The 12,169-nt window shown below is 38.5% G+C and overlaps 1 protein-coding gene across 8 annotated transcripts in view; it reads right to left on the bottom strand.

Annotated features, from left to right (window-relative positions):
• The window catches only part of LOC138762131 (myosin light chain kinase, smooth muscle-like), a 309,201-nt gene that overhangs the window by 232,091 nt on the left and 64,941 nt on the right, over window positions 1-12,169 (bottom strand). The window contains exon 4 of one of the 8 annotated variants that reach the window (XM_069935541.1): window positions 2,051-2,267. The exons of 6 other annotated variants lie outside the window; for them this stretch is intronic. The gene's annotated coding sequence lies outside the window, so the exon portion shown is untranslated. Of the gene's footprint in view, window positions 1-2,050; window positions 2,268-10,891; window positions 11,001-12,169 lie in introns of all 8 variants that reach the window. One more of the 8 variants, XM_069935542.1, reaches the window with a different exon arrangement.

The raw sequence follows: 12,169 nt of genomic DNA on the forward strand, positions 1-12,169 counted from the left end.
AATGTTAGATTTATGTGAGATAAGAAAAATTGCTTGAGAAAATATTAATAGAATAAAACAATGGGGCTGAATTTTAACACTGTGTAGGCTACATGAGAAAATTTTGTTACTAAGTGATCTTTTATGCTCTGCAATACAGAAACTGAAATGACAGGCAAAACAAATTCAAAAGCAACTTATCAATGGGAAATTGATAAACATTTGAATCAAACCAAATGGCAAAGGTAAGGGACAGAAGAAGGATTGAAATGGATGAGTCTTTCAAAAAGAGCTCATAGCAGAAAAATATGCCAAGTAGTTTTCTTCTATCATTATGTTTTCAGGTCTATACATACATTACTTAACCTTCTTTACTGCCTAATTACTTTGCTTCATTCACTATTTCCTATAAAAATATTACATTGAACAACATTAGGTTTCTCACCTCATCTAAACTGCTGTTTAATTACCTTGTCACCCTATAACTTTTCTTTGTTTATGACAATTCTTTGCAGCAAAGGTGAACATGACAATTCCCAAAGCAATACAGGTAGTCCTCCACTTATGAATATAATTGGGACTGAATGACTGGTCATAACGAAGATTGATCGCAAGTTGGATTTGCATGTCTTAATGAGGTAATAAAGCAATTTTTCAAAAAAATTTCAATAAATTAACTTTTGATGATGAATCTCAGTAAATGTACATTAAAAAAAAATTCAGTCATATGTGCGGGTGGACGTGACTCGCTTAGGTCGTAAGTTGAGGACTACCTGTACAAAACTCTTACTGCCACCACCGTTTTAAGTACAGTGAGGTTTTCTCAACAAATTTCTTTCAATTCTTTGAGGAGAATGGTCAAAAACAAAATTCCAGTGAAATTCCTCTTTTCTCCATTTGCAACATTTACTCAGGTTTCCTGTACCAACTTTCAAAGTTGCTTCACCTCCCAAAGTCGTATGCAATTTATTTTTGAGTTCTTCATTGATGCTGTTTTCATTACATTTCTATATTACAGAAACAGTTGAGTGACCCATCCCACCACATTGATTGAATTTTCAATCAATTAGTGAGTCATTATTGAAACTACTTTAAAAAAATGTTAACCTCATCTTTGTGCAAAAATAAGTTAATCTTATGAAATTCTAGTCAGAAGCAAGATATATATTTCCTGTCTCTGCAGATTTCTATGGGATGAAAGGTTTACACTCAACAAGTTCAAAAGATGTTAAAAATGCATTGCATGTTTCGATGTTGCCTTTTTCCTTCATCGCAAAGCTGATAAAGGAGTCAACAAGAATGAACTTTCAACAAGGGGTTGGGAAGAATTTGCTTTATTTTGTTGAGACATGTTTAAAATAGTTTAACTTAATTGAACTATTTGGTTTATGAAAACAACTGAAAAGTAGTCATACATACTTCTTTCAAATTTCCCATGACTCCACCTCATCTTGTGGTTCCATTGGGTACCTCAACACATTTCAATCTCAGCAAGGTGACAACTCAGGGTGGAACTTATCAACACATCACCCCCAAAAAATAATTCAAATGGAAATGCAACAGATAGCCTCATGTTTGAAATTCACCTTCTCCTGCTATTCCTTCAATCAAAATTAATTTAACGTCACACCTTGCCCAATTAGTGACAGGGGCTTCCTTGCATTTTTCCACAAGCCCATGAAGTGTTCTATATTTGTATGCCCTTACAGGCAAAGAGAGTGTTTTATCCTTTTTGTCCAGGGTAGTAGTCAGAGCTGGTGATCGAGAAGTGAAAGGAGTCCCCTGTCATATGTGATCTATCTGCAACAAATTGTTTACATATGCCACTATGCATTCATGCAAGTCAGGCATAGTTCAGAATCAGATTCTAGTGTCCTGAAATTTGTTGTTTTGCAGCAGCAGTACAGGTCCAAATATTGCTATAAATTATTTTCCAAAAAAAAAATAGATTGGTGCAAAAGAAGAGAAAGTGGGGTCATGTCCATGGACATGAACATTCCATGGACATGACCCCATTCAGAAATCTGATGGCAGAAGGGAAGTAGCTGTTTTTGTATCATTGGGTGTTTACCTTGAGACTCCTGTTCCTCCTTCCTCATGGTAGCTGTGTGAAGAGGGCATGGCCTGGGTGGTGAGAGTCCTTGTAGATGTCCTCAATGGTGTGAAGACTGATGCTCATGATGGGGGTGGTTGAATTCACAACTCTTTGTAGTTTTTTCCTGTCCTGTGCATTGGCACCTCCATACTAGACACTGATGCAACCAGTCAGTAGGTTTTCCTTGGTACACCTGTAGAAATTTGCAAGTCTTACAAACACTTGCAAACATTTCTGCCTTGCTGCAGTGTTACAACAACCTCAGCATCAAATCATTATAAATACAAAAGGGGTTTGCAAGAGTTTACAGTAAACTCTCGGACTGCCAGTGATACTTTGTTGATGCTAAATGAAGTCTGTTACTATCTGCCTGGTCCTCAACAATGTCATCAGCACCACAATGTCATTGTTACAATCAGCTTCAGGAGGCCAATGTGGGATAACCCAGAAGAGGTGCTTCAGGAGTGGACCAAGGAAACAAGGTTAATACATTTCCTTCATGTTAACTTCCTGAGGGCTCTCTTCCTCAATTTTTCAGAACTATCCACTAATGATTGGTCAGGTTATTTTTTATATTTTGCTCCCACTGGCTGCTCATGGCACCAGCTTTATCAGCTTCAGAAGGAAGACATTTTTAAAACTTTTAAGTGAGACACAACATTTATGAGCCATACCTCTATTTACTGAGATCAAGTCAAGCTAGGATAAGACTTGTATGGTAAATGGCAGGGCTCTGGAGTGTGTTATACAACCGAGGCCTTGGGGTACAGTGCAACTCAGCTAGACAACGTGTTACAGAGGGTGTTTGGCATCTTTGCATTCATTGGCCAGGATATTGTCCTCATAATCACACATGGAATATCATGTACAATTCTGGTCACCTAGCTATTGGAAAGATCTCAAAGGGTGCAAAGGAGATTCACTAGGATGTTGCCAGGATTGCATGGCATGAGTTACAGGAAGAGCTTGGATCAGCTGCGCCTTTATTTGCTTGAGCGTAGGTGGTTGAAGAGTGGAGTTATAGTCCATAACATCAAGAGTGACATGGATAAAAAATGAATACTTACAGTCTATTTTCCCCCCAGATAGATGATTCCAGAACCAGGGGGGTGTAGGTTTAAGGTGAAGGGATTTAAGAGGGACCTGAGGAGAAAATTTTTCACTCATAAGGAAATGTGTATCAAGAATGTGCTGCCAAAGGAAACTAGACAAGGAGATGCAATGACAACATGCAACATATACAGTAAATGGATAGGAAGGGCTCAAATGCAGGCAGATGGGACAAGCCCAGATGCCAACTTTGTAGACATGAGTGAGTTGGTTTGAAGAGTCTGTTTTATGACTCCAAGTGGGCTGTTGGTTTCAAGCCTCTCACATATTGATCCTGCTCAGAGGGGATTTCAACATGTCTTTCACCTTACTTTATATTGTAGGGAATCAAGACAGAAACATTGCTTGAAAGAGTAACTCCACTGAGAGACTAAAATAATCCTTGGAATAAAATATAAACAGAAACTGACAGCTTCTTCCTATTACTAGGTGGTTACTGTCTGGCCACAACAAAGTCAAAATGTTTTCTATGATATAATTCAATATCATCAATTTATTTTCTTTGATTAATATTCATAGAAAATCCTCCAGGGCACTGTAACAATTTCCCATTGTTCAATGATCTAAACTTTTCATATTTATTCTGAGAATGCATAGATCAACCCTGTAAAGTTTCTCTCTCCATGGAGCTCATAGATTCGTGGACATTTAATCTGCTAAAACATTATATTAATTTCTCAAATTTTTTTTGATGGGGCGTTTTGAATTGTTTTCTAACCTCACTATCTGTTTACACAATAGCTTAAATGCATCATTTAGAAAGGATCAGTTGATGATCATTGCTGCCAATTAACGTTCAATTAGACAAGTCCACCAGGCTAAGGATCGCAATGAGCGGCTAAAAGCAGAGTTTTATCATAGAGGTTGCAGGGCTTGTGTGCTATGCTGTCTTCAACCTCAAGAGCATTTAACCTCTGATTTTTGAGTTAGAAAGAACACAAACTCAGTACATGAAATTGACAGGCACTACCTTCTCAAGGGTGATTAGAGATGCTCAAAAATTGCTGATCTAGCCATTGAACATCAAATTCTGTGAATGATTAAATGAGATCCAAAGCCCCGTCAAAAAAAAATCTGGGAAATTAATATTTAATTTTAATTCTTTTAATTAGGAAAAATCTCAGTTACATTGTGATCTTCAATCAAGACCAGTCATTTGAATGACAAAGGACTATAAACTGGCCATGAACTGAAATCATGTAATATTTGTTATTTTTATTGTGTAGTAAGGAGGAGAAAAGTATGAAAGAAACTAATTAAATTTGCTGGCTTCACAGGGAAGGGGGGAAACACAAATTTTGAGTACAGTCCAGAAAGGTTGACAATGGCTGAACTAGAGGATGCTTACAAGAAAAATAAACAACTTCCCCCCCACCTTGCTCAGGTACTTCTATCAATGCTGCTGTTAAAGTCAGGTGTGAGGTCAGAGTATGTAGCCAATAGGTGGTATAATTGCATCATTCCTCAATTTCTCTCTAGCTGAAGGTGTTTAATTCCCCAGGGAGCGGCCTGGCCTTCCAATGTATGGCAAGCCCTGCATATCTTACAGTCACTCTCCTTTCAGGATACATCATTTCTAGCCGACATCATTCTTCCAATGGGAAGCTAATTCCTAGTGGATCAAAGATCTGCCCAGATGAAAAAATTAGATATGGGACAGAGGTCTGGGGGAAAGCTTGATTACTTACCTTTATTTTAAAAATTTAGACATATAGGACAGTAACAGGCCCTTCCAGCCCATGTTGCCAAAATACCCCAATTAACCTACAACTGACAAATGTTTTGAAAGATGGGAGGAAACCAAAACGCTGGGAGGAATCCCACACAGACAAGGGGAGAAAGTACAAATGCCTTACAGACAGCAGCAGACATGACCCGGGTCACTGGTGCTATAACAGTGGTGCGCTAACCACTACACTAACCATAACGACACTGTTCATGGTGTTCATGCCAGCCCCCAAAAGAACAACCACACCAGTCCCATTTCCCCGTGCAATTGATCTCTGTGCCTGTGCACACCAATCCTCCTTTGGTTCTTTTACAATTTACTGCACTCAGGATGGCATAGTTAAGCATAGTGATTAGCATGATGCTGTTACAGAGCCAGTGACTCAAGTTCAAATCCAAGTTTGTATGTTCTCCCTGTGTCTGCCTGGGTTTTTTCTGGGTCCTCTCGTTTCCTCCCACCCTTCAACATTTACGGGGGTTGTAGGTTACTTTGGGCAGCACTAAATATAAATGCACAGAATCACCTTCTACTGTGCTGTAAATAAACAGTAAAAAAATTCAGAATAACCTATTAACCTGCCATATATGTGGGAAGAAGCTGAGAAAATTCGGGTCCCAGGGAGCATGTGCAAACTCCACACCAACGTGAGGATTGAAACCAGATCCCTGGAGACATCGAGGGCAGGGAGAAGCATGTGATCAAGAGGGTAAAGAGCTGTGGGAGTATGTGGTAGGGGCAGTTCAAGGTTACGAGGAGCAGGGGAGAGATCAATATTGGTAAGCTGCTGGGAGGAGCTAGAGGTCAGAAGGCCTGGGATGAGAGTTAAAGATCAGGAGCTTGAAGAGGGTTGGCAGTGGTGCTAAGGGCAGCTAGAGGCACATCACAGGCACCGGACTTCACTCCATGAAGCGGTGCCTCAAAGACCCCCACCACCCAGGCCATGTCTTTTTCACTCTACTACCATTGGGAAAAAGGTACAGGAGCCTAAAGATGGCACAAGGACAGTTTCTTCCCCGCTGCCATCAGATTTCTGAATAATTAATGAACCCAAAAGGAACTGCCTTACTTTTAGTGCATAATTTTTGTAAGCTGGCTATAATATGAAAGTTTCTACGATGATGCTGCCGCAGAACACCAAATTTCATGACAATAAATTCTGATTCCCCTATCACCTCAACTTTTTTCCCTTATTCAACCCATCCATATCCCCTCTTCCCTGTTAGCCTGTGCTCCTCCCCTGCCCCTTCCTACCTCCTCTCCTCAACTTTTAATTCAGACGCCTGCCTGTTTTTTGGTCACACCTTGACGATAGGCTCAAGCCCGAAACGTTGGCTATCCCTTACTGAAGATGCTGCCCAACCTGCTGAGTTTCTCTCGCGCTTTGCGTATTGCACAAGCATTTATTCTTTCTTTGAGGGCAGAAAATTAAGCATCCATCTTACCCGCTTGAGTGAATTTAAAAGCAAAAAACAGAATTCTCACCCATATGTCTCCTCCAGCCAATACACAAAAAAAATAACAAAGCAAGAAAATCTTCACTCTTCATTGCATTTTCCTCGTGTAATTTAGCTGTTTTGTTTGCAGATAAAATAACAGAAATCAGCACTCAAAAGAAATACTAAAAGCTGTTAAGCACCTGGGGACGTGACAAGGACAAGACAATACATGATCAACTTTATTTCTGATGTAGGCTATTTAGAGTAGCTGTGAAACATCCCCACAGAAGGCAATTGTGATTTAATAATTGAACATTTACGTCAATGAACATCCAAAATACTAATGCTTGGACTAGACTACCTCATCTGCAGTATTGCAGGTATCACTACAGTAGCAAGAGGATTCCAGCACACAGCATTACTTTCGTATTCCCTCTTCAACCCATTCCCATCTTCTGTTCGGAATTTGATCCAATAATACACATTTTGCTTCACTGTGCGTGAAGTTCCCATTCATGGCTGGAACTAGATGTCAGACCTTTAGCAATGACCACGTCAAAGGATGGAGGATCCGCTGCAGGGTTCCCAACTTAAATTTTGGAACCATAGAACACTACAGCATAGAAATGGGCCCCTTCAGCCCTTCTAGTCCATACTAAACCATATTTTTTGGCTAGTCCCACTATCCTGTACCCAGTCCGTAGCCCTCCACACCACCCCCATCCATGTACCTGTCCAAATTCCTCTTCAATATTAAAATTGAGCCTGCATTTACCACTTCAGTTGGAAGCTTGTTCCACACTCCCAGTCTGAAGAAGTTCCTCCTCATGTTCCCCTTAAACTTTTCCCCTTTCACTCTTAACCCATGTCCTCTGGTTTGTATCTCACCTACCCTTAGTGGAAAAAGCTGACCTACATCTATCAGCCTATCCCCCTCATAAATTTAAATACTTCTATCAAATCTCCCCTCATCCTTCTATGCTCCAGGGAATAAAGTTTTAACATCATGCTGATACAAATGTAACCCCTCTTTTTTTTATATATTCAAAAATATTTAAAAAAACCCCAAACCCCCTCCCTTTTTAAATACCAAGTACTACTCCCCCTGAAACACGGGTAGCGACGTAAGCCACTAAGTGAGTGACAGAGTTGGCCAAGCTACAATGAGATCTTACATCTCCCCTAAACAGATTAACCACATTGTATATAGTCCATAACTTCAACTGTGGTAAGCTTCTTTCAAATCTTTGTTCACTTGATCATCTTCAATCAAAATCTCTTCAGAATCACATGAATCTTACTGCTGCATCTCCTCCAACTGATTTTCCTTCCGTTTCTTCTTTTTTTCCTTTCTGAATTCCATTACCATTCTTTTTAACAGCTCCATTTGATTTTTGCACTTGAGAAGATGAAGACCAACCTTTAAGGTCCAGCAAAGAATTTGCAAAAACCAAAGCATTTCCATCATCATCGAAAAAAATTGAGACTCGTATTCCCCATAAAAAAACTTCTAAAACAGTAGGGAATCTAAAAGCAAATTTATATCCTTTCTGCCAAAAAACAGCTTTCACTGAATTAAATTGTTTATGTCTTTAATCATATTTTGACTGAGATCCGCTTAAAAAAAATCTTCTATTTTGAACCAACAGAGGACCTCCATGTTGCCTTGCATTTTGAACTGCCAATCTTAAAATTAATTCTCTATCCTGATATCTCAGACACCTGATCAAAACAGATTGAGGTGGTTGGCCAGGCATCAGTTTACTTCTCAGAGCTCTATGTGCTCTGTCCAATTCCAAAACATTCGGAAACATTTCCGCTCCTAAAACATCTGGTATCCATTTTTGAAAAAATTTAACCGGTTCTGACCCTTCAAAATCTTCCGGTAAACCTACAATCTTCACATTATTCCTACGGGGCTCTGATTCTCCAATGAATCAATTTTCTTCAATAAATCAGCATTCTCATTCCTCTATCCCGTAAAAGAATCATCAAAAGTATCCAGTTTTTGTTGACATTGATCAATATCACAAACACAATCTTCCGACTTATCTTCCATCTTAACTTTTTCTTGAGTTTTGTCCACCACTTTTGCATATTTTGAAACATCTGCTTGAACAGTTGAAATATCTTCCATTACATTTGCTAGCTTGTTATTAACAAATCTGCTGGGAGGGATGACTATTCACATCTCTCCCCTTTGTCCCCATATGTAACCCCTCTTTCTTGAAAAGGGATTTCAAATATAGCCTTTTAAAATGTGGTCGAAAAAAGCTTTAATGAGTCTCAGGTTAAGATATTATTAAATATATGAATGAGGAAAATCATGCCCTAGTATTCCCCACCATAGCCATTCTTCCTGATCCTAACTTTATTTGTGGCAATGGAGATTGGCATAAGTAGACCCATCCTGACTAGTTTAATTTCTAGCTATTCTCCTGTAGCCTAAGAGTGCTTGAAAGACAGCAGGCTTTTAGACACATTGCATTTGGTGGCATGTTTTCTTTTGAAAAGTTGTCGGCTTCCTTTAAGCTAGCTCTAATATTCCTGCAAAACTGCATTTTTGCTGAACCTCGTCCTCATAAGCCATCTGATTGCTTCAGTGAGTTTTTTTTTTATTTCCATGAACTGCAAGCAGTGTGAAATGATGTTGCAGCTCCAGCCAACAGCATAGTTTCACCTTCCCCAGGAAGGCACCGCAGGAACACAATGAACTGCAGCCATCCTAGAGATAAACTTTGAACGTCTTAGACACTGATAGAAACATCGCTGTGGAGGTAATTATAAATTATGCAAACAGGAAAACAGTCAAGTCAAGCAGTTTGTAATTAAATGCAGAAGTAGATGGTATCATGCAATTTTTGTACAATCAATAGAGCAAACAACATCTCCATTTAATAGTCTCACTTGCAGTCACAGACATGAATACCACATTTGTGGCAAGACAAAGTATATTTTGATTCTTCAACAGATGCTAAATGAGTATTTTAATAAATAACTAATCATTTTCTGTTTAATAATAGTGTTTTAGAAGCATAGAAGTAATATAAACCAGTGCCTGGCCATGTTTACAAAATATATAAAAACTCAAGTTCATACAAGTTTCTGTTGTAACTAAAAATACACTTGGGACAAGCAAGCTACTTCTTAGACCACAAATGTGGTGAGCACAGCACAATGGAAATCCCTGCTGGATTTACGTATTTTATTTATTTAGACAAACAGCATGGTCACAATCCCTTCCAGCCCACGAGCCCGTGCCGCCCAATTACACCCAATTAACCTACAATCCCCTGTATGTTTTGAAGGGTAGGTGGAAATCAGAACCTCCTGGAGGAAACCCAAGCAAACACAGGGAGAATGTACAGACTCCTTACAGACAGCACTGGACTCAAAAGGGGATTCCCCAATTAAAAACTGTACACTTTGTTAAGGAAACAAAAATAATTTGATCAATTGTACCATTAAGTTCCTCACGAAAACAAATTTCCACAGATTGCCATTAAATGCTTTGATAATGTGATGTTGCTGTTGCATTGTTTCCAATGCCCTAGTTCATCACGTATCATGGTGCATGTGGACTGGCCAACTCCAATCGGAGGCATTCGTGAAGATTGCTTAATGAAACATTTAAACCCAATCATATGTTAAAATGCCCAGTCACAACCCATCTTTGATAGTTAAACAAGAAAGTCTGCAGATGCTGTAATTTAGTGCATTACACAAAAGTGCTGGAGAAACTCAGCAGGTCACGCTGAATTCACAGAAAGCAAAGATAGAAGCCCATGTTTCAGGCCTGAGCCCTTCATCAAATGCTATGGGGAGAAGCACAGCCCCACATGCTAGAGGTCATAACTGGATCTGGGTGGGAGGGCAGAAAAGAAAGAAAATTTGAGGTGATGGGGAGGGGGTATATTTCTGAATGAATGGAGAGAGAGAGAGAGACTTACTGTAAACTAGAAAAGTTCATGTTAATGCCATCTGGTTGGAGAGGGCCCAGACGGAATATTAGATTTTCTTCCTCCAATTTGTGGGTGGCCTCAGTTTGTCAGTACATGAGGCCATTGAAATGGGGTGAGGAATTGAAATGGTTGGCCACTGAGAGGGAGGTCCCCATTATTGCAGCAAAAAGAGAGAAGGTGATCAATGAATCAATCTCCCAGTCTGCGTCCAGTCTCTTCAATATAGAGGAGGCAACAAAGGGAATACCAGATGCAGTAGATGACCCCTGCACAAGCGTTGCTTCACTTGGAAGGGCTGTTTTGGCCCTGAAAGATGGTGAGAGATTATTGTCTTTATCTCCAATAGGTGATCCTTAGAAATTAAATATTTATGATGTTGTTCCACACTAATAACTAATGTGTGGCATATTCCAAGAACTACCAAGAGGACAAAAAGAAAAAGTTAAGGATCAGTGAGGATAATATTGTTTTACTGTGTTAAAATTGCTGCACCAATTTAGTCCAGTGCTAGTTTTCTAGCACCCTCCTGGCTTTAGCCTTGTAGAGATAAACAAGAAAATCTGCAGATACTGGGGTCTACCTTTTACTTTCTATGGATTCTGCATGACCTGATGAGTCTCTCCAGCACTTTTATGTTCTGCACAAGATAGCCCAGAGTTGACTTTTGTAGATAGGAAAAGTATTCAAACCTGAATAGTAAGGACAGATGGGAACAAGATTTAAATATATCAATAGATCAACAGACATGGCAAAATTTGTGTAAAGACATTATGATTAATACAATTAAAATTTTACATCAACTATATTTTACACCTCAAAAATTGAATAAATGGAAATCATATATTTCAGATTGGTGTTTTGGGTGTGGTGATGAGATTGGATCATTTATACATTCAACTTGTTCTTGTTCAGAAGTTAAACCATTTTGGATTTCTATTAGTAATGTTTTGCAACAATTAACTGGAGCTGTTTTTCCATTAAATCCTAAATTATTTTTGATGGGAAATTTTGGAAATATAATTCTTAAATTTATCAGATTCTCAATTAAAATTTGCTGAATTAGCTCTGGTAATAGTGGGAAGTGTAATACTATTACTTGGAAATCTAATATTTCTTTAACATTAGGAAGATGGCAAACAGATTCAGATTGTATTCCATTAGAAAAAATTACATACAATTTGAGAGATAAATATTTTATTCTTTTAAAAAGTTGGAGCCTGAATGCTCAAATTTATAAATTATTCTTTTGAATTCTCCGGTTTCACGAAGTCTTCCTTAATGAATTATCTTTTTGTGGAAACGTTTTCATGTGAGATCTTCAAGTGAATCCAAGAGCAATCAAATCAATATGTATTCTTATTCGTTTAGTATATTAGTGTTTTAGATATACCTTTTGTAGTTTATTTTGGGTAAGTAGGGGGGCTTTGGGGAGGGGAGGGGTAGGGGGGTGTTTTAATTAGTATTTCATTTTCTTCTTTCTTTTTATATATCAATTTAACATGTATTAATCAATTTCTTTGATAACTATTTTCATATATTAAAACTCTTCTTTGCATGTGTTTATTAAAATAAAGTATTAAAAAACCCTGAATAGTTAGTTCATTTAAACTTCTGGTAATAGTAACACTGTGAACAAACCCACCCTCAATCTCACCCAAACATTGGTGGAAGGAATGTAAGCAATGGTACTGAATTCTGTCGCATTTCATGTCAGGGCAAAATCATTGACCTTACTCTGCTTCAAAATTACTTATTAGCTGGCATTTACCACCTCAAGTGTGGGCATTAGAAAGAGGCTGTGATAAGTTGTGAATGGAGTGACACAATATACAGCTGTTAGGGGAATAGCTTTATGATA

The sequence above is a fragment of the Narcine bancroftii genome, chromosome 4 (assembly GCF_036971445.1).
Source record: "Narcine bancroftii isolate sNarBan1 chromosome 4, sNarBan1.hap1, whole genome shotgun sequence".
In the NCBI taxonomy this organism is placed as follows: Eukaryota; Metazoa; Chordata; class Chondrichthyes; order Torpediniformes; family Narcinidae; genus Narcine; species Narcine bancroftii.